The 21514-nt window shown below is 39.7% G+C and overlaps 1 non-coding gene across 1 annotated transcript; it reads right to left on the bottom strand.

Annotated features, from left to right (window-relative positions):
* Window positions 1-5063: 5063 nt before the first annotated feature.
* On the bottom strand, window positions 5064-5170 carry LOC148212893 (small nucleolar RNA R71). Its single transcript, XR_015789554.1, has one exon. It is a non-coding gene; the product is annotated as a small nucleolar RNA R71 (small nucleolar RNA).
* Between the last annotated feature and the right edge of the window lie 16344 nt (window positions 5171-21514).

Raw genomic sequence — 21514 nt, 5'->3', positions numbered from 1 at the left:
CTGCTTGGCTCCCTCTCTTCCTTTCGTTATTTCCTATAACTGTCTTTCCTTCTTGTTTCTTCAATTTCTTTTTATCATGCACTGGGTCTCGAGGTCTATACATCTCGGCCCGAACATTTAGGGATTTTAATGAAGTTAAACTTTTGTATTTTGACGCGCTTGCTTCGAATTCGTAGGTTCCAATAGTCGAGTTTTTGTCATTCTCAACATGTCGCACCTCGAACTCGTAAGTTCTAACAGGTTAAAATGAAAAATTTTCTAAAGTTTTAATCCACACCTGGCCCCCATTTAATTTCATCTCCAACTCGTAGTTTTGAAGAGATATGGAATTAAATAACACAGAGACCTTGATTGGGAGTAATCCTTGAAAAATTTGACAAGTTCAATCGATATTTGAACTATTCCGACATTTTTAGTATCGCTTTAAGTGTTATGCGTTCCACAGATGCACGAGTGATTTTCCTTCGAGATTAGCCAGCATATATGTCCTAGGTCGGACTACGCCTTTGACTTTGAACGACAAGTCGGCTCCAGCGTGTCGACATGCTTATGCACTTTTCGAAGTACTAGGTGTCCGACCTGGAAGCTCCGAGGTTCGACTCTGGAGTTGTAATGTCTAGCCATTCGATTTTGATATTCTGCTAATGCAATTGAGCCCTTCTGTTTTCTCGTCAAGTAGGTTGAGGTTGAGTAGCAGCTCTTCCTCGTTCCTTGCTTGCTCGTAGTAGTCAACTCTTTCAGTGGGCATACCGATCTCCACCGGCACTACGACCTCGAAACCGAAAGCCATAAAGAAGGGTGTTTCGCCCGTGGATTCTTGTTAGGGTAGTTCGATAGGACCAGAGGACTTCAGGCAGCTCCTCGGCCCACCTGCCTTTCCTTGTGTCTAGCCTTAACTTGAGACTGCGCTTAATGATCTTATTGATTGCCTCTACTTTTTCGTTTAATTTGGGGTAAGCCGAGGACGAGTAGAGATGACTGATTCCGAGCTTCTTGCAAAAGTTTTTAAATTTTGCGTTGTCGAACTATTTGCTATTGTCTGTTACTATGGCATTGGGTATACCAAAGCGACAGACAATATTTTTCCGAATGAAAGAAGTAACCCTGGCCTCGGTGATGGTAGAGAGCGTCTCAGCCTCGACCCATTTGGTGAAATAATCTATGGCAATGACTGTGTACTTAGTCTGTCCTTTGTCTAATGGCAAAGGCCCGATAAGATCAACTCCCCATTGTGCACAGGGCCAAGGGGCCGAGATCGGAGTCAGAAACTCGCGGGGTTGGTGGATGATATTCGCGAAGCGCTTGCAATTATCACACATCTTCGCGCATTCCTTCGCATCCTGATCTATCGTAGGCCAATAGTAATCCTGATGAATAAATTTGGCCGACAACGACTTGACCCCTGAATGGTGCCATAAACTCCCTCATGAACTTCTCATAAGACGTAATTTTTGTCTTCCTTGGCGATGCACTTGAGAAGAGGTAGGGAGAAACCACGTCGGTACATAAATCCATCTCGGAACACATACCAAGCTACTCTCTGTGACATTTTTTTTGCTTCTTTTAGAATCGCTGGCACGTTGCCTGCCAGAAACTCTCTAATCGGATCCATCCATGACGGAGGTTGGGAATCAACTTCCATCATGTCAGGTTCTAAGATGGAAGAAGCATCAAGTATTTCTACCGGGACTGACCTCGCTAGATCTATCTCGTCGGTAGATGTCAACTTGGCCAAGGCATCAGCATTTGAATTCTCGAATCTGACTGATCTCGTAAATCTGGAAATGGCGAGGTGCGATCTGACCTTTCCCAATATTTCTACATCCGAGGGTCTTTTATCTGGTACTCTTCCTTAATTTGATTCACAATCTACTGAGAGTCGTTGAAAATTTTGATATAGATGGCTCCTAATCCCGTTGCCATGTGCAATCCGACCAAATGGGCTTCGTACTTGGCCTCGTTTTAGAGGTATGAAAGTTGAAGCAAATAGCATATTCAAAGCGTATGCCATCTGGGGCGAACAGGAGCACTCCTGCACCATATCCTCTTTCGTTTGAAGACCCATCCACGTACATGGTCCATGGTAAGTCAGACTCGGAAGCTTGGGCAGGTGGAGGCGTGAGTTATGCTATGAAGTCAGCATTAGCTTGCCCCTTCACAATTGTTTGAGGTTCAAACTGGATGTCATACTCACTAATCTCCACTGCCCATTTCATTAAACGGCCAGATGTCTCTGGCTTGTGGAAGGATTGCTTTAATGGCAGGTTTGTGAGCACGGTCACGGTATGGACTGGGAAGTACAACCTCAGTCTTAGCACCGAGGTGACTAGGGTGAGAGCTTTTCCATTTGAGGGTACCTGGTTTCGGCCTCGGTCATGGCTTTACTTGTGTAGTAAACTGGACTCTAGCGCACTTCCTCTTGTTTGATGAGGGTCGAGCTGACTGCGTTATCAGACACGACCAAGTACAAATGTAGTTTGTCTCCGCGCATGGGTTTTTGCAAGTAATGGTGCCGAGCAGAGGTAGTTCTTGAGTTATTCAAAAGCTTCCTCACACTTGGTTGTCCACTCGAACGACCCTTTCTTTCTCAATACTTTGAAAAAGAGGAGGCACTTGTCGTTTGACCTTGAGACAAACCTATTCAGAGTAGCAACTCTCCCATTTAGGCATTGTAGCTGCTTGAGGGTTCTTGTCTTGCATCTCGAACACAACCTTTATCTTCTCCGGGGTTGGCTTCTATACCTCAGTTGTTCACCATAAAGCCGAGGAACTTCCCAGATCAAACTCCAAAGGCACACTTGGCCGGATTGAGCTTCATCCGATATTTGCAGAGGACTTCAAAAGTTTCGATAAGGTTGGCCAGGTGCGACCTTGACTGCTTGCTTTTGATAAGCACGTGTTAGGGTTGACTTTTTATTGCCGAAACATGTGTCGGTACGCCTATTGACCATGATTTTGACCCATTTCCCATCATTATTTGCCAAAACGAATTACATATTCTTAAAGTAGAACATGCATAGATCATTTCTACATAAAAGTCAACTATGGTACTTTAGAAAAATATGAGAAAATGAGGTTAAAATTGGAAGAAAATAACAGTTTTCTGTTTTGTAGGAATTGTGCCTAGCGCAATTTTGGACAATTTGGCCAAAACGTGAGTTATGATCAATGAGAGGCAAGGATGACATTTTTCATGTGCTTGAATCAAGTTGTAACCGTGGGTCTAAATCAAATTGAAGTTGCTAGGTGTATATCAACTCATTTCCACCTAAAAAGGTGCGAAGTTGAACAACTCCAACGACCTATATAATAGATTCATCTCTCAAGCAGCAAATCATCTCTTCCAAGCTCATTTTCAAATTCATTTACTTTCTCTTTCGTTGTAGAACTCATTCTTAATCATTAAATTCAAATTTTAGTTGTTATTTTCTTGTATTTTCATACTTTTGCTTACCGTATTGCTTTTAATTCAAGTTCTACCTTTCGTTCTTTATTTATTCTGTTCTTCTTTAGTTCTTTAGCGAGTTTACACTCTCCTTACACTCGAGAGAGAAGAGGGTCAAGCTAGAACTCATTGTATAACTCGCTTATTCGTTTTAATTCAATGAAAAATACTTCCTTTATGTTTACGTGCATTTTCTTTCCTTTATGCCTTAGTCAAAATGATTTGATTTCGTCACGCTCGGGATTTGCCCAGAATTGCACATGGCACTTTCTTGCATCTTTTTTCCATTTGGCTAGTGGGAACTTGATATATACACTAGAGCTCATCCTCGAGAAGGGTGAGTTAGGTAAAATTATAGGAAACCAATATGGGATGTGACTTAACATAAGCGCATAAAATATGGTCCTAGACATAGGCCCTCTGACCTTTAAAGCAAATGAGTTGATAAATATTCCGTAGGCTTGTAATCAAACATAGACATATGATTGTAGGTTACCCTAGCCTCTACAGCAACGAAAAGTGGTAGTGAAAGAGTAGAACTCAGTTTCCCAAGAAAAGCTAGAATTGCACGTGCTGCATTTTCCCAACAAAGTGTGTTTTGCATGTTTTGCATCAAAACTAAGGTAGAAAACAAAGAGGTTGAGTTTTATTAAATTGCTTGTTATTTAAAACCCCAAACAACAACATTTCATCACTATTCTCTTCCTAAATCACAATTGCATATTTCAACCATTTCACATCATTACTTGATTTTGAAAAGCAACAAGTCCCTTAGGATTTGACCTTGGACTACTTCCAAGTATTACTTGTGACCATGTGCGCTTGAACGAGTCTCTAATCTTTTTGAAGGTAGAGAAAGTCCCAACAAGTTTTTGGCATCGTTGCCGGGGACTTATTTTTCAAAATCATATTCTTTTTAGTGAATTTTTTCATGTGTTATTGTTGCATACCTCTGTCATTGAACTTAATTGTTACATCTAACCTCTAAGGGAGCGTGTATGAGCACAGGGTCTGGTTAGTTGACCAGAGATTGAAAGAATCCTTAAAGGATAAGGCGTGAGCAGAGTTTGAGAAAAGAAAGAGAAAATAAAAAAGAGAAAGAAGTTGAAGAAGAGACCATCGAGATTAATATAAATCCACAAGATCCTCCAAATCCACAAGATCCACTTGTGAGCGGAGATATTGCAGGTGAAGGAGCAACAGACCGAGTAGAGAAGTGCCTAATCCGATCCTTTTAGCAGATAATCGAGATGTAGTGATACGGAACTATGTCACTCATGCGTTCCACAACTTAAATTCAAGGATAAGTAATCCTTTACCCCAAGCCGCACAGTTCGAGCTTAAGCCAGTCATGTTCCAGATGTTGCAGATGATGGGCCAGTTCGGAAGATTGACTAACGAAGATCCTTACTTCCATCTCAAATTTTATATCGAAATAGCTAATGCATTTCAACTTCCTATTGTTTTTAAGGATGCACTAAGACTAAAAATGTTTCATTTTTCTCTCAGGGACGGTGCAAGGACTTGGCTAAATGCGCTAGAACAAAATTCTATCACCACGTGGGCCGAACTGAAGGAGAAATTTTTGGCAAAGTACCATACTTTTACCAGGAACGCAAACCTTCGAGAAGACATCGTGTCTTTTCAACAAAAGGAGAATGAAACAGTTCAAGAAGCTTGGGAGCGTTTTAAAGAGTTACTCAGAAGATGCCCAAGCCTTGGGTTACCTGCATGTGTGCAGATAGAATAGTTCTTTAGAGGATTGGATTGTTCATCAAGAATGATGTTGAACACAACATCCAATTGCTCATTGTTAGAAAAGTCGGTAAATGAGATTGTTGATATTTTGAACAAGATGACAGACATTAATGACCGAGGAGAAATATGAAGGTCATTGCCAAAGAAGCAAGTATCAGCCAGAATCATTGAGTTAGACACAATACGCTCAATGCAAGCCCAAATAGCGGCTATGAACCAGATGTTAAAACAGCGGACAATGGAGAAGGAGACCAAAACCGTCACTTCAGCGACGATTCTTGAACCCTCTTCTGTTTTACAAATTTCAGATATATCTTGTGTTTATTGTGGTGATAACCACTTGTATGAGAACTGTCCAGCTAATCCAGTATCTATTTTATATGTAGGTCAAGATGCCCTCCGTATTCCAATACCAATAACCCTGGTTGGAGGCACCATCCCAATTTCTCTTGGAGTAACGAAGGAGTAACTAGTAATAGTGCGCAAGCACCCGCTCAACAATAAAGGCAAAACTACACTTCTCATGGTTTCCCTACGCAACCTGCGTTGCCACCACAACAGTATAATTAACAAAGAGCTCGAAATAACACTCAGCAAAGTCGTAGCAATATAAGTTTGGAAGCCATGATGAAATAATTCATAACAAGAACTGATGCTGCAATAAGAAGCTTGGATAGTGGGGCAGATAGCAAATGACAAAAAGTCTAGACCACAAGGTACACTACCAGGACACACAGAGAATCCGAAGCGATAACTACTCCACAAGTATGAAGGGATGTTAATCCCGGAGCGGAAACAAATTTTCGTTGCTGATTTTTGGGATACAAAACTGAATTTTACAGAAGAAAAATACAGAGAAAACTTTACCTTTGAAGAACGTTTCTTCAACTAGTTTTCCTCGAACACCACCACTATTTCTTCCTCACTATCCTATTGGGTCTCGGGATCGTGCTGGTGGGAGCAAAAATTTGGAACGAGAGGGAGAGATTTAGCTTCTTGAGAGATATGTAGGGATGCTTATTTTTTCACTGTAGTGTTCTGTTTTCTTCAACCATTGAAGAAGAAGAAAAGTGACGTGGGGTAACTCCCCACGTCACAGCAACGCCCCCACTCCCGTGCAATTTTGCAGGGGATTTAATATTAATATATATATATATATTTATAATATATAATAATAATTAAAAATATGTATAATAATTAATAATTAATAAATGTGTATACACATAAATAATTAACACTTAATTATTTATTATAAAATTAGAATCATATTCTAAAACATTACTCTCGTATAAGCTATAGTTTTAATGTACATCTTATGCACATTATTTTTAACCTATAGTTTTAATATGAATCTTATTCATATTAACTTTATTCAAATTCAAATAATATCTCACATAATATATAGTTTTAATTCACAATTAACTATATATTATAATGTATCAATATACATATAATCCCTTAAGTAATTTGAACAATTCAAATTCTTCCAAAAACTTGATCCTCGTTTTACCCGTTATGAGCTAGCAAGGGGACCTAATGGACCTATAGATCCGAAGCTCCAACGATGCAAGATTAATTGGTCAAACTCATTGATCGAGTTAATCTAGATTCGTTAACTACGGGTCATTCCACTAAAGACCTGCAATTGAACTCTTCTCACTGCAGAATGTTTTCGTGTCCATGGATATATGACCATTAATGACGAGTCAATCCTTCACGAGTGTTCGTAACTCAAGTTCGGTCAAATTACCATTTTACCTCTGAGTTACATCTTACTCCTTAAACACCACTGCTCCTCTAATGAACAACCCGGTTATGGTCCAACCAATAACCGGAAGTCCCTCTCGGCCAATGAGAGGGTGGGGCCCCTTGTTCAAGTCCCGGAGTCAGCATTTAAGGGAACACTCATCTACTCCCCTAAAATCGGGGAGGAGTGAATTCCATCTTGTGAAGTTATGTTCCCAGCTTCTCACTCGGTCTCGTCCCCAAAATGGTAGGAATGTTGAGTCGGCGACTCGGGCCACTCTCACCTATATAGATCAAAAGACGAGCCCTCACGGGCAGGAGTCCATAACTCACTCAGGATTGAGAATGAGTTGCTTGGTCATCCTAAGAAATAGCAATCTATTAGTTAACGGTATTACACGTAAAGATTGCCTATTTCGCGGTCCGGTCTTATACAAACTTATTGTACAGGATACCCCCACTCGCATGTCTCCACCCGAACGACCTGGATCGAGTCGTCTGTAACCTTTACAGAGTAGGCCGTATCCATAGTGTTGCCAGGATAAGGTACCCAACGTTATCCATATACTATAGACCATTTAGGTTATTCACGGGATATTATCCATTCATATATGAGGGGTATATCAAATATATACCCCGTATATCAACTATATACCTTGTATATATACTGTCCCGATTACATAAAAAGTAACGTTGCATGTTTAGTTTATTAGATTTTGGACAATGCAAAGCTATGATTCAACAAAAAAATTATTGAATAAAACTTTATTAAATAGTCATTTGTTTTTACAAAATACAAACTACGAGTTTAGGGCAACACACCCAACAAACTCCCACTTGAACTAAACTCGAGTGGGGTGTACATTATCATAAAGCAAAGGGAAAATACAATAAACTAGGGCATACACTATACCCAATTACATTTCTCCCACTTGCCCTAGACTATCTGTAAAAAGATCGTAAGCCTAGACTTTCTAGATGGCCCTCAAACACTTTAGCCGTGAGTGCCTTTGTAAAAGGATCAGCAATATTGTGCTCTGTAGCGATCTTCGTGACAATCACATCTCCTCGCTAGGCAAGTTCACGTTTGGAACGACGTCCAAATCTGTCAAGAACTTTCTAAACCAAACCGCCTCTTTTGCTGCTTCAGAAGCTGCAACATACTCAGCCTCCATCGTGGAGTCTGCAATGCATCCTTGTTTGATGCTTCACCAAACTACCGCTCCTCCGTTAAGAATGAATACTGACCCCGACGTGAATTTCCTTGAATCCTTGTCTGTTTGGAAGTCAGAGTCAGTGTATCCTGTAAGGATCAAATCCTTAGCGCCATACACGAGTTTGTAGTCCCTCGTTCTCCTAAGATACTTGAGGATTCCCTTAACAGCAGTCCAGTGATCATATCCTGGGTTGGATTGGTACCTACTGACTATCCCTACCGCATAGCAAATGTCTGGCCTAGTGCACAGCATAGCGTACATCAGGCTTCCCACTACTGAAGCATAGGGTATACGTCTCATATCCTCAACTTCTTGAGGTGTCTTAGGACATTGTTCCTTACACAAATGAATTCCATGCCTGAAGGGTAACAAACCTTTCTTGGAATTCTGTATCGAATATCGAACAAGCATCTTGTCGATATAAGTTGCTTGAGACAGGGTAACGTTCTGTTCTTGTGATCCCTTAGAATTTGGATGCCAAGAACATACTGAGCTTCTCCCAAATCTTTCATTTGGAACTCAGTCGCTAGCCACTTTTTTATGTCAGTGAGGTATTCTACATCATTCCCAATGAGTAGGATATCATCCACGTACAACACTAAGAAGGCTACGGTGTTGTTGACGATATTCTTGTATACACAAGGCTCATCAACGTTTTAGTCAGAACCATAAGATTTGATCTCAGTATCGAACCTTATGTTCCAAGATCGAGATGCTTGTTTGAGTCCATATATGGACCGTTTAAGCTTGCAAACCTTTTGCTCTTGACCTTGTTCTATAAACCCTTCGGGTTGAGACATATAAATAATTTCTTCAAGATTGCCATTCAGAAAAGCAGTCTTGACGTCCATTTGCCATATCTCATAGTCATAATATGTGGCAATGGACAAAAGTATTCTAATAGACTTAAGCATAGCTACAGGGGAAAAGGTTTCTTCATAATCCACCCCTTCCCTTTGTGTGTAGCCTTTTGCCACAAGTCTCGCCTTATAGGTCTGTACCTTTCCTTCGGCGTCTCGTTTTCGCTTGTAGATCCATTTGCACCCTATTGGTTTTGCCCCGTCAAGTTGATCTACAAGTTCCCAAACGGAATTGAAGTACATCGACTCCATTTCTAGGTTCATTGCTTTGACCCATTTGTCCTTGTCAGTATCTTCCATTGCCTTCTTATAGGTCAATGGATCCTCGATGCCGTCATCAGGTATGACAACTTGAGTTTCAGTTAAACCTACGTAGCGGTCAGGTTGTGACACAATCCTCCCACTACGTCGAGGCACCCTCAACACTTGAGGTGGATGCGACTGACGCGATGTGCTGGCTTCATCAACAACTCTTGTTGTAGTGCCAGTTTGATCAACAACTCTTGTTGACGTGTTTGTAGCCTCTTCAGAAATCTCGTTAATTACTACCTTACTTCGTGGTTTATGATCTCGTACATGGCCTTCTTCTATGAAAGTAGCATTTGTCGATACAAACACTCTGTTTTCTTTATGGTCAAAGAAGATACCACCTCTCGTCTCTTTAGGGTAACCTACGAATAGGCATACTTTTGAACGAGGTTCCAGTTTCTTCGGGTTAGTCATGAGCACGTGTGCCGGGCATCCCCAAATGCGAAAGTGACGTAAACTTGGTTTACGACCCTTCCACAGCTCAAAGGGTGTTTCAGAAACACTCTTTGATGGAACTACGTTCAAAATATAAACTGCAGTCTCCACTGCATAACCCCAAAACGAGTTAGGCAACTGAGCATAGCTCATCATTGACCGAACCATGTCCAACAGGGTTCTATTTCTCCTTTCTGATACACCGTTTTGTTGAGGTGTACCAGGTGCTGAGAGTTGGGACGTGATTCCATGTTCTATCATATAGTCCTGGAATCTCAAGTCCATATACTCTCTACCCCGATCTGATCGAAGTGTTTTAATGGTTTTACCTAATTGATTTTCAACTTCAGTCTTGTACTCCTTGAACTTTTCAAGGGCTTCAGACTTATGTTGCATTAGGTATAAATAACCATACCTTGAATAATCATCGATAAAAGAGATGAAGTATTCATACCCTCATCGAGCTCTAACATTCATCGGACCACAAAGGTCTGAATGTATAAGTTCTAACGGCTCTTTGGCTCTATAACCTTTTCCAGTAAAAGGTCTTTTAGTCATCTTGCCTTCAAGACAAGACTCACATGGTGGTAAAGAATCGTCTTCTAACTCACTTAGAATGCCATTCTTAACCAACCTCCCAATCCTATTCAAATTAATGTGACATAATCTTAAGTGCCAAAGATAGGTATCTTCTTTTTTAGAAACTTTTTGCCTTTTATTTTGAGTTCTAGCATTTTTAAACAACTCGGTATTTAAAACTGCTTTAGTTATGGTTGGTCTTAGCACATACAAGTTGTTTTCAAGCAAAGCAGAACAAATATTAACACCTTTTCTCGAAATGAACGCTTCATTCATATGAAAAGAAATTGAATACATATGTTCTAACAAACAAGAAATTGAAATTATGTTCCTTTTAATTTTAGGAACAACGTACACATTATCTAATAATATATACATATTCTTGTTTGTAAACAACTTGAGCTCCCCTACTGCCACAGCTGAGACGACCTCTCCCATTCCGACCTTGAGAGTCATCTCTCCTGCGTCAAGCTGCCTCCAGGAACTAATTCCCTGAAATGAAGAACAAACGTGATTAGTGGCTCCTGAATCCAGTATTCAGGCGGAGTCATCATTCTTCACTAAACATGTTTCGAATACTAGTAAATCTTATTTACCTTCGTTGGCTTTCTTCTTTTCGGCCAAGTACTTTGGGCAGTTGCGCTTCCAATGCCCGTCCATGTTGCAGTGGAAACACTTTCCTTTCTCTGCAACCTTGACCTTGCCTTTCTGGGCAGCAGCAGCTGAGTCAGGTTTAAACCCCTTACCAGCAGCCTTCTTCTTCTTAAAAGTCTTACTTCCAGAAGAAGAGGGCGCAGACCTGGTTCCAGAGGACGATCCTCTGTTGAACCTCTTTGAGGTGGCAACATTTGCCTCCCCTTCTTGTCCCTTACATTTCATAAGAGACTGGTAGGTCTGAAGCTCGTTTAGGAGTGTGGTAAGAGTGTACTCCAGCTTATTCATAACTGCATTGCTGCTGAATGGAAGGAAACTCTTCGAAAGAGATTCCAGAATAAAGCTGACCTGACTCTGATCGTCTATGACGGCCCCGTTTGACTCGGCCAAGTTGAAGTGGACCATCAGGTTGAGAACGTGTTCTCGCACTGAGGAGCCCTCCTTCCTGCGGGAGTTGTAAATGAACTTAAGGGCTTCATGTCGAGCCTGTGAGGACGTTTGTCCAAACATGCTCTACAGCGAGTCCATGATCTCCTTAGCGGTGACCGTGTCCTCGTGCTTCTTGGCAAGCACATAAGATATGCTCGCCAAGATGTAGACCTTGGCCTTGTCATTGGCCTTGATCCACCTGTCATAGGCGTTGCACACCGCCACAGTGGCGTTAGGCACAGGAGCTTGAGGACAATTCTCTTGCAAGACGAACCTGAGATCATCTATCACGAGAATAGTGTTTAGGTTTGACTTCCATTGTTTGTAATTTTCGCCATTAAGTCTTTGCGCAGCTAAGAGTGCAATAATAGAAGTAGACATGCTAAAAGTAAAAAAAAAATCTATATTAGTTTCATGCATTAGCCTTTTAAACCCAATCAAAATTTAGCAAAAGTAATTAAGCACCCTAACAAAATTGTTTTGTAACGACGCTTCAGTGATTTAGAGCAACAGCCACCGTACGGCGGACAGGTACTCCTTCACTGAATTGAGACATTCCCAACTAAATTTTACACCAGAATAACTCTTATTCCTATAAATTTTAGTCATCGTTTATTTAGACAGGAAATTGCTAACTAACTTAACAACTCCTCGTAAGTGTGACCCAACATTTTCGGACCTCAGAGGTCCACCCCAATAATCATGCCGTAGGGAAGGAAAATATTGGAGCAAAACCTAAGAGACTCGTATCCATTTCTGAAGTTTGCCTTGATTTTGATTTCCATACAATGAACCCTCCGTAGGGATGGTCTCTCCAGGACGACACGCAGGTCATGTATGAAACCTAACTGTGCAAACCAATGGCGGAGACCGCAGGATGTGTTGTCACACGTCCTTCTCCCACTTACTATGCACACTATCTCCATTCACCTCGATATTGAACCATGCAAACACCTTTCGTAGGGAGGCCGCGCCCAGGGCGACACGAGGCCGAGCATGGAACTCACAGCGTGAATTTAAAGGAGAACGTGAGAGAGAGAGTAAAGTATGTTATATATACTTTGTATATCAAATATATACGTTGTATATTACATATTCTCTCTTGCTCCCACTTAGTATTCTAAGACTAGGGTATATTACTTAGATAAATCCTGGCTAAGTGAAATTAACTAAGTGTATTTTTAGTCGGCCCAATATAACTATTATATCGGAAGTTGTACAATAATGTTTTAGTTCCTTAAACACTTTAATAAACCAACGACATTATTGCTTGTATAGAAAATATTGACTAATTCAACCCCCAGGTCGGTTCCCAGGTAGAGGTGTTCCCTTACGGTCAGCTTAAATACCTCATCCAAGATAGAAGCTTCCTTAGACAGGGTTCCTTTATATACAACATTTTATATTTAGTCTTTTGTTATTTCATTTTAAACCTAGTTAAAACAAAATAAAAGACTACCCCCTAATCACTTTAGAAGATATAACCTAAGGTCTAATTAATTTTAAACCCCTTTAAAATTAATTAACTTAGACCTTATGTTTGCATGCAACTTTGTATTACAGATTTTAATTTCTATCTACCACATTTTATAACTCTTATAAAGTTTTAAGAAAATAAAACTATAAACATGCATTGAAAGCATACATTAATATAACAATTATATTATCCAAAATAATGTCATGCTCAATGCAACTTTATTTTCATCTAATTAATACAACACTTATATTAATTATGAAAATAAAACATGCATACATACATTATAACATTTATATCTATATGATGCATGACCATACATACATAATATATATCAAACATACATATTATGCATGTAGCCTATGGTGGGATTTTAAGACTATATGGCATACAATATGCTATATGATTTTAATTAAAATATACATTCATAATGCATAAAATAATTAAATAGCAAAGTTGGAATGGTTTTTGGCACCCTAAGAAAACGAAAAAATAAAAAATAAGAAAACTGATTGCATCCGCCCTCGAACCGCGAACCGGAGCCTCGGAACTGCGTCGAAAACACCCAAGACAGCGGCTCAGCGCCTAAGGGCAGCGCCGCGGCGCCCTGACATGGGAGATCTAGGGATGCTTAATTTTTCACTGTAGTGTTCTGTTTTCTTCAACCATTGAAGAAGAAGAACAGTAACGTGGGGTAACTCCCCACGTCACAGCAACCCCCCCACTCCCTTGCAATTTTGTAGGGGAGTTAATATTAATAATAATATTAATATATATATATATATTTATAATATATAATAATAATTAATATATATATACATAAATAATTAACACTTAATTATTTATTATAAAATTAGAATCATATTCTAAAACATTACTCTCGTATAAGCTATAGTTTTAATGTACATCTTATGCACATTATTTTTAACCTATAGTTTTAATATGAATCTTATTCATATTAATTTTATTTGAATCTCATTCAAATAATATCTCTTATAATATATAGTTTTAATTCACAATTAACTATATATTATAATGTATCAATATACATATAATTCCTTAAGTAATTTGAACAATTCAAATTCTTCCAAAAACATGATCCTCATTTTACCCGTTATGAGCTAGCAAGGGGACCTAATGGACCTACAGATCCGAAGCTCCAACGATGCAAGATTAATCGGTCAAACACATTGACCGAGTTAATCTAGATTCGTTAACTACGGGTCATTCCATTAAAGACCTACAGGTGCACTCTTCTCACTGCAGAATGTTTTCGTGTCCATGGATATATGACCATTAATGACGAGTCAATCCTTCACGAGTGTTCGTAACTCAAGTTGGGTCAAATTACTGTTTTACCCCTGAGTTACATCTTACTCCTTAAACACCACTGCTCCTCTAATGAAAAACCCGGTTATGGTCCAACCAATAACCGGAAGTCCCTCTCGGCCAATGAGAGGGTGGGGCCCCTTGTTCAAGTCTTGGAGTCAGCATTTAAGGGCACTCATCTACTTCCCTAAAGTCGGGGAGGAGTGAATTCCATCTTGTGAAGTTATGTTCCCAGCTCCCCAGTCGGTCTCGTCCCCAAAATGGTAGGAATGTTGAGTCGGCGACTCGGGCCACTCTCACCCATACAGATCAAAAGACGAGCCCTCACGGGCAGGAGTCCATAACTCACTCAGGATTGAGAATGAGTTGCCTGGTCATCCTAAGAAATAGTAATCTATTAGTTAACGGTATTACACCTTAAGATTTCCTATTTGGTGGTCCGGTCTTATACAAACTCATTGTACAGGATACCCCCACTCGCATGTCTCCACACGAACGACCTGGATCGAGTCGTCTGTAACCTTTACAGAGTGGGCTGTATCCATAGTGTTGCCAGGATAAGGTACCCAGCGTTATCCATATACTATAGACCCTTTAGGTTATTCACGGGATATTATCCATTCGTATATCAGGGGTATATCAAATATATACCCCATATATCAACTATATACCCAGTATATATACTCTTCCGATTACATCATAAATAACCTTGAATGTTTAGTTTATTGGATTTTAGACAATGCAAAGCTATGATTCAACAACAAATTTATTGAATAAACTTTATTAAATAGACATTTGTTTTTACAAAATACAAACTACGAGTTTAGGGCAAGACACCCAACAAGGTAGGTAACATTAAGATTCCTGCACCTTTCCCCCAAAGACCAGTTAAGAAAAATCAAGCTAGTCATTTTAAGAAGTTCTTTGAGATTCTAAAACATTTGCATATAAATATACCTCTCATAGATTCCTTTGAGCAAATGGCTAACTACACCAAGTTTTGGAAGATATTATTTCTAGGTGTAAGAAGTTAGGAGTGCATGAGACGCTAGCCTGACAAAGTGTAATAGTGATGCTCTAGGGAATCCTTTGCCTGTTAAGTGTAAGGACCCAAGTAGTTTTACTATCCTTTGCTCAATAGGAGGTAAGAACCTAGGAATAGCATTGTTTGACTTGGGCGTAAGCATTAAACTTATGTCTCTTCCTGTCTTTAAAGAGTTAAATATAAGACAAGCTAGTCCTACTAGTGTCACTTTGTAATTAGTTGATAGGTTCATAAAGAAATTGGAAGGGAAAATAGAAGATGAGCTTGTTAAGGTTGATAAATTTATTTTTCCTGCCGATTTCATAATTTTGAATGGTGAATCAGATCTTGAGGTGCCGATCATTCTTGGGAGGCCGTTTTTAGCAACTGGTGACACAGTATTCAACGTTCAGAAAGGAGAGATCACTATGAAGGTCAATGATGAGCAAGTCACCTTCAATGTCCTTGACGCGATGCGGCTCCAGGATGAAGTCGAGGAGTGCGACTGCCCAATTTTGCCATCATTTGAGCATTTAGAATTTTTGCAGCCAACAGTAGCTGATTTGAAAGCCTTACAACCTTCCATCATTGAACCTCCAGAGTTGGAGAAGAAACCCCTACCTTCTCATTCAAAATATGCTTATTTAGGTTTAAATGATACTTTGCCGGTTATCACTTCTTCGTATTTGTCTAATGAGCATGAATCTTTGCTTTTGCAGGTTTTATCTAAGTATAAGAGGGCTATTGGATGGACCATAGCGGACATAAGAGGAATTAGCCCCACTTTTTGCATGCACAAAATCATCCTAGAAGAAGGAGCCACGAATTCTGTCAAGAGCCAAAGGAGGCACAACCCCACAATGTAAGAGGTGGTCAAGAAGGAAAGAATAAAATGGTTAGACGCCGGGCTGATCTACCCCATTTTAGATAGCAGCTGGGTTAGCCCGGTCCAATGCGTTCCCAAGAAGGGTGGTATGACGGTGATAACTAATGATGACAATGAGTTGATCCCGATAAGGACGGTGACTGGTTGGAGAGTGTGTATGGACTATCGTCGCCTAAACAAGGTAACTCGAAAAGACCATTTTCCACTTCCCTTTATTTACCAAATGCTCGATCGTCTTGCAGGGAAGGAGTGCTATTGCTTTTTAGACGGGTACTCTAGTTACAACCAGATTACAATAGCTCCGGACGACCAAGAAAAGATTACTTTCACATGTCCTTATAGGACATTTGCATTCCGGAGGATGACATTCGGTCCTTGTAACGCTCCGCCACGTTCAAAGATGCATGACAGCTATTTTTTTTGACATGGTAGAAAGCACAGAAGAGATATTCATGGATGCTTTTTCTGTGTTTTGTGAGTCATTTGAAGTTTGTTTAAAGAATTTAGTGAATATTTTAAAAATGTGTGAAGAGACTAACCTTATTCTTAATTGGGAAGAAGTGTCATTTTATGGTACACGAAGGTATAGTCTTGAGTCATATAATTTTAGGAAAAGGAATTGAGATTGATAGGGCTAAAATAGACTTGATTGCCAAACTACCCTCTCCTACTACTGTAAAAGGTGTTAGAAGTTTCTTAGGACACGCGGGTTTCTACTGTCGTTTTATAAAAGATTTTGCAAAAATTTCTAAACCTTTCCGTCAGTTATTAGATGTGGATCGACTCTCTTTGTTTTTTGTGAATATTATTTGAAAGCTTTTGAGACACTTAAAGATGCACTTAGCTCAGCACCTATCATAATTGGACCAGATTGGAACTTACCATTTGAACTAATGTGTGATGTAAGTGATTCTGCTGTAGGTGCAATGTTGGGTCAACGAAAAGGTAAAGTTCTTCATCCTGTTTATTATGCAAGTAAAACCTTAAATAGTAGTCAGTTAAACTATAATGTGACTGAGAAAAAACTTTTAGTTGTTGTTTTCGCATTTGATAAATTTCGTTCATATTTGGTTGGGACTAAAGTGATAGTTTTTACGGATCATTCTGCGTTAAAATACTTGTTTGCTAAAAAAGAAGCTAAGCCTAGGTTAATTAGGTGGATACTATTGCTACAAGAGTTAGATAAAAGATAGAAAAGGAACAGAAAACCAGGTAGCAAATCATTTATCTAAGTTAGAATCTTCTTTGCAGCATGACAGTTGTGAGATTAGAGAACATTTTGTTGATGTGCATTTGTTAGCTATCTCTAAAGTCCCTTGGTATGCTGATTATGCGAACTATCTGGTTAGCAACATTATTCCTAATGACCTAAGTAAGCACCAAATAAATAAGTTCTTTCATGATGTTAGTTCTTAGTCTTTGAATTCAAGTTTTAGTTGTTATTTCCTTGTATTTCCATACTTTTGCTTACCGTATTGCTTTTAATTCAAGTTCTATATTTCGTTTTTCATTTATTCTGTTATTCTTTAGTTCTTTAGCGAGTTTACACTCCCCTCACACTCAAGAGGGAAAAGAGTCAAGCTAGAACTCATTGTACGACTCGTTTATTCGTTTTAATTCAATGAAAAATACTTTCATTATGTTTTTGTGCATTTTATTTCCTTTAAAAATGTGCTAAATTAGTTATCAACGTCTTTATGAAATGTCTTAGTCAAAATGATTTGATTTTCATCACGCTCGAGATTTACCCAGAATTGCGCCTGGCACTTTCTTGGATTGGTTTATAAAAACTTCTCTTTTCGTCTTTTTTCCATTTGGCCAATGGGAACTTGATTTATACACTAAAGCCCAACCCTAAGAAGGGTGAGTTAGGTAAAATAATAGGAAACCAATATGGGATGTGACTTAGACATAAGCGCATAAAATATGGTCCTAGATATAGGCCCTTTGACCCATAAAGCAAATGAGTTGATACATATTCCCTAGGATTGTAAGCAGACATGGACATATGATTGTAGGTTATCCTAGCCTCTGCAGCAACCAAAAGCGGTAGTGAAAGAATAGAACTCAGTTTCCGAAGAAAAGCTAGACTTGCACTTGGTGCATTTTGCCAATAAAGTGTGTTTTCCATGTTTGCATCAACATTAAGGTAGGAAACAAAGAGGTTGAATATTATTAAATTGCTTGTTATTTAAAACCCCCAAACAACAACATTCATCACTATTCTCTTCCTAAATCACAATTGCATATTTGAACCATTTCACATCATTACTTGATTTTGAAAAGCAACAAGTTCCCGAGGATTAGATCGTGGACTACTTCCAAGTATTACTTGTGACCGTGTGCGATTGCACGAGTCTTTAATCTTTTTTAAGGTAGAGAAAGTCCCAACAACATGTCATCCACGTACACCTTCATATTACGTTCGATCTGGTTGGCGAACATTTTGTTTACCATCCTTTGATAAGTTGCGCCTGCATTTTTTAGGCAAAATGACATGACCTTATAGCAATACAAGTCTTGATCTGTTATGAAGGAGGTGTGAGCTTGATCTAGTTCGTGCATCTTTATTTGGTTATATCCAGAGTAAGCGTCCATGAAGGTGAGCAGCTCGTGCTCAGCCGTAGCGTCTACGACTTGGTCGATCCTTGGAAGTGGGAAGCAATCTTTTGGGCATGCCTTGTTAAGATTGGTGAAGTTCACACACATTCTTCACTTTCCATTTGACTTTTTAACTATGACAACGTTAGAGAACCACTCGGGATACAAAATTTATTTTATGTATTCAGCTTTAAGTAATTTGTTCACTTCCTCAACAATTACATCACTCATCTTCTTATTTACATGCCATCTCTTTTGCTTAACAGATCAGAATGATGGGTCAATGTTGAGGCGATGCACCATTATCTTCGGATCAATGTCGGGCACATCTTCATGGGACCATGCGAACACGTTCAAGTTTGATATGAGGAAGAAGATGAGCTTTTCCCTATCAGTGACCCACAATTTGATGCCTATGCTCACCTGCTTCTTTGAGCTGAGCAGGGGGACAAGCTCCAACTCCTTAGTGGGCTCAGCCACTTCACGCTGGCTGCTTTTGAGCTGATCCTCCTCGGAGGGTGGGATGTCCAGGCTTGGCTGAGCTGCCTCTTCTTCCAAGGCACAGACTGCCGATTCTTTGAGTGTCGAAGTATAGCACTCTTGGGATGTCTTTTATTCTCCTCGGATCATCCCAACCCTGTTTACCGTTGAATATTTCATAACGTGATGAAGCGTTGATGGAATGGCCCGAAGTGCATGGATGATAAGTCGTCCGAAGATGTCGTTGTAGGCTGATCTACCGTCGATCACCACGAACTCAGCCATCTGAGTGACTTGGGTTTCACATTGGCCGATTGTGATGGGAAGGTCGATGCATCATTCAGGGGTGACAGACTCCCATGCGAATCCGACTAAGGGTGTCAGACTTTTCTTTAACTGCGCCCTGGTCCATCCTAGCGCCAGGTAAGTGGTGAGGGATAGGATGGCTGAAGCGCCTCCATCTACCAACACCCTTCTTACCTGTACGTGATCGATCAGCGGTGAGATTACCAGGACATCGTTGTAGGATAAGTGGACCCCCTCCAAGTTGGAGTAAGAGAATGATATCGGGCACGTCCGCTTCTACTCTGGAATGGCGAAGACTTCGCGTCGAGCTTCTCTGGTAAGATTCTTCCTTTTATTTCCAAATTAGCCCCCACTTGGGCCTACAAAGATGGTGTTTTTTACCGTAGGTCGGTCATCTCGCTGAGGTGGCATCCTTTAATGCTTCATCTCGTCTTTCTTTTGTGTCGAGCTCGAGCCCGGCTTGCTGCAATGTTTCTTGAAGTAGCCATCTTGAATGAAGTCTTCAACCTGGCACTTCAACTCCCAGCAATTTGAGGTATCGTGGCCATGGTCGCAGTTGAAACGACAGTACATGTCCTTGTTGCGCCTTTCTGGGTCTCCTCGAAGTTTCTCGAGGTGCTTGAGGAGTTTCTCCAACCCTACCTCTTTGATGTTAGCTAAGATCTCCGAGATAGGGATGGTTATAGGGGTGTACCGTTTGTGAGGTCCTCTTCGGTTGGACTCTGAATCCGACCCCCGTTAATCAGATCTGCCCCGAAAGGGCTGAGAAGATGCGTCCTTGTCCTTAGACTTAGAATCAAACTTCCCTTTATCCCAATTGTTTAATTTCTTCTGGTCGGACCTTTTTTTTGTCCGACCTAACTTTGTCCTGAGTTGCTCTTGCCCCTCAATCACCTTCTTAGTCTTTTACAAGACTTTAGCAGAGGTGGACGGAGCTTCCTCTCCCAACTTGACTGTTAGAGTCTTATCGGTCAGGTCGGTGAAGAAGTACCACATGGTCGAGTCATCTGAGCAATTCACGACCTTGAGCTGCTCCTCTTGGAAGCGGGTCACGTACTCTCTTAGTGTCTGACCTTCCTTATGTCAAATGGTGGCGAGATGGTGGCTGTCTTCCTGTCGTAGTGCCGAAAAGAGAATTGACTGATAAATTCTTTCCTCAGCTGGCTGTAGGTCGAGATCAACCTTGCTGGCAACCTTCTATACTAGAGCCGAGAACTTCCTGTTAAGGCGATCTGGAATGCTCGACAGTTGATGGCGTCAGATTATGTCTGAAAGTCCATGACGCCTTCGAAGACCTCAAGATAGTCTTTCAGGTCCTTAGACCCGTCATACGGCTTCATGGTGGGTGTTTTGAACTTTGGAGGAATAGTAAAATTAAAAGAAATGAAATATTTATCAATTTATACTAAATAATTAGAAATTTTGTAAATATTAAATTAAAGAATTATAATCATAGACAAACTTAAAATAAATAGTAACAAAATTGATTATAAAGTATATTTTTTAATCATAAAGTAACTACGAAACATCTGCTGATTTGTGTATATGTGTTTTATCTTGGAAAAAGAAAAGAATATTGAGGGAAGAAGAAACAGAAAAGAAGTGTAGAGAAGATAAAATTATTGTTGGAAAAAGTAAAAGAGGGATGCAATTTGTGTAACTACTAAAATTCCGAAAGCTTCGAAATCCTCGTATTACTACTTATAATTAATTAAAGGTGAAGTTTTGTATATTATGTGTTTTGACTTCTTTTTTTTAAGTTTTGTATAATTAATTAAAGGGCAGAAAATCCCGTAAAAATTGATAAGCAAAATTTGCTATATTTGACTTTTATAATTTTGTAACTTATGTCGTTGTCATTATTTTTTTATTTTTTTTATTTATTTCCAAGGAAGTCTCTCATTTTTTACTTTGACGTGCACTGTGTCTGTTGTTAAGAAGACACTTCTAAAATGTTTCTAATGATAAATGTTATCACAAAT

This window comes from Momordica charantia (assembly GCF_013281855.1).
Source record: "Momordica charantia cultivar OHB3-1 chromosome 2 unlocalized genomic scaffold, Mcharantia_2.0 BLBB01000002.1, whole genome shotgun sequence".
Classification (NCBI taxonomy): Eukaryota; Viridiplantae; Streptophyta; class Magnoliopsida; order Cucurbitales; family Cucurbitaceae; genus Momordica; species Momordica charantia.
This window is presented reverse-complemented; position numbering and strand designations above follow the sequence as displayed.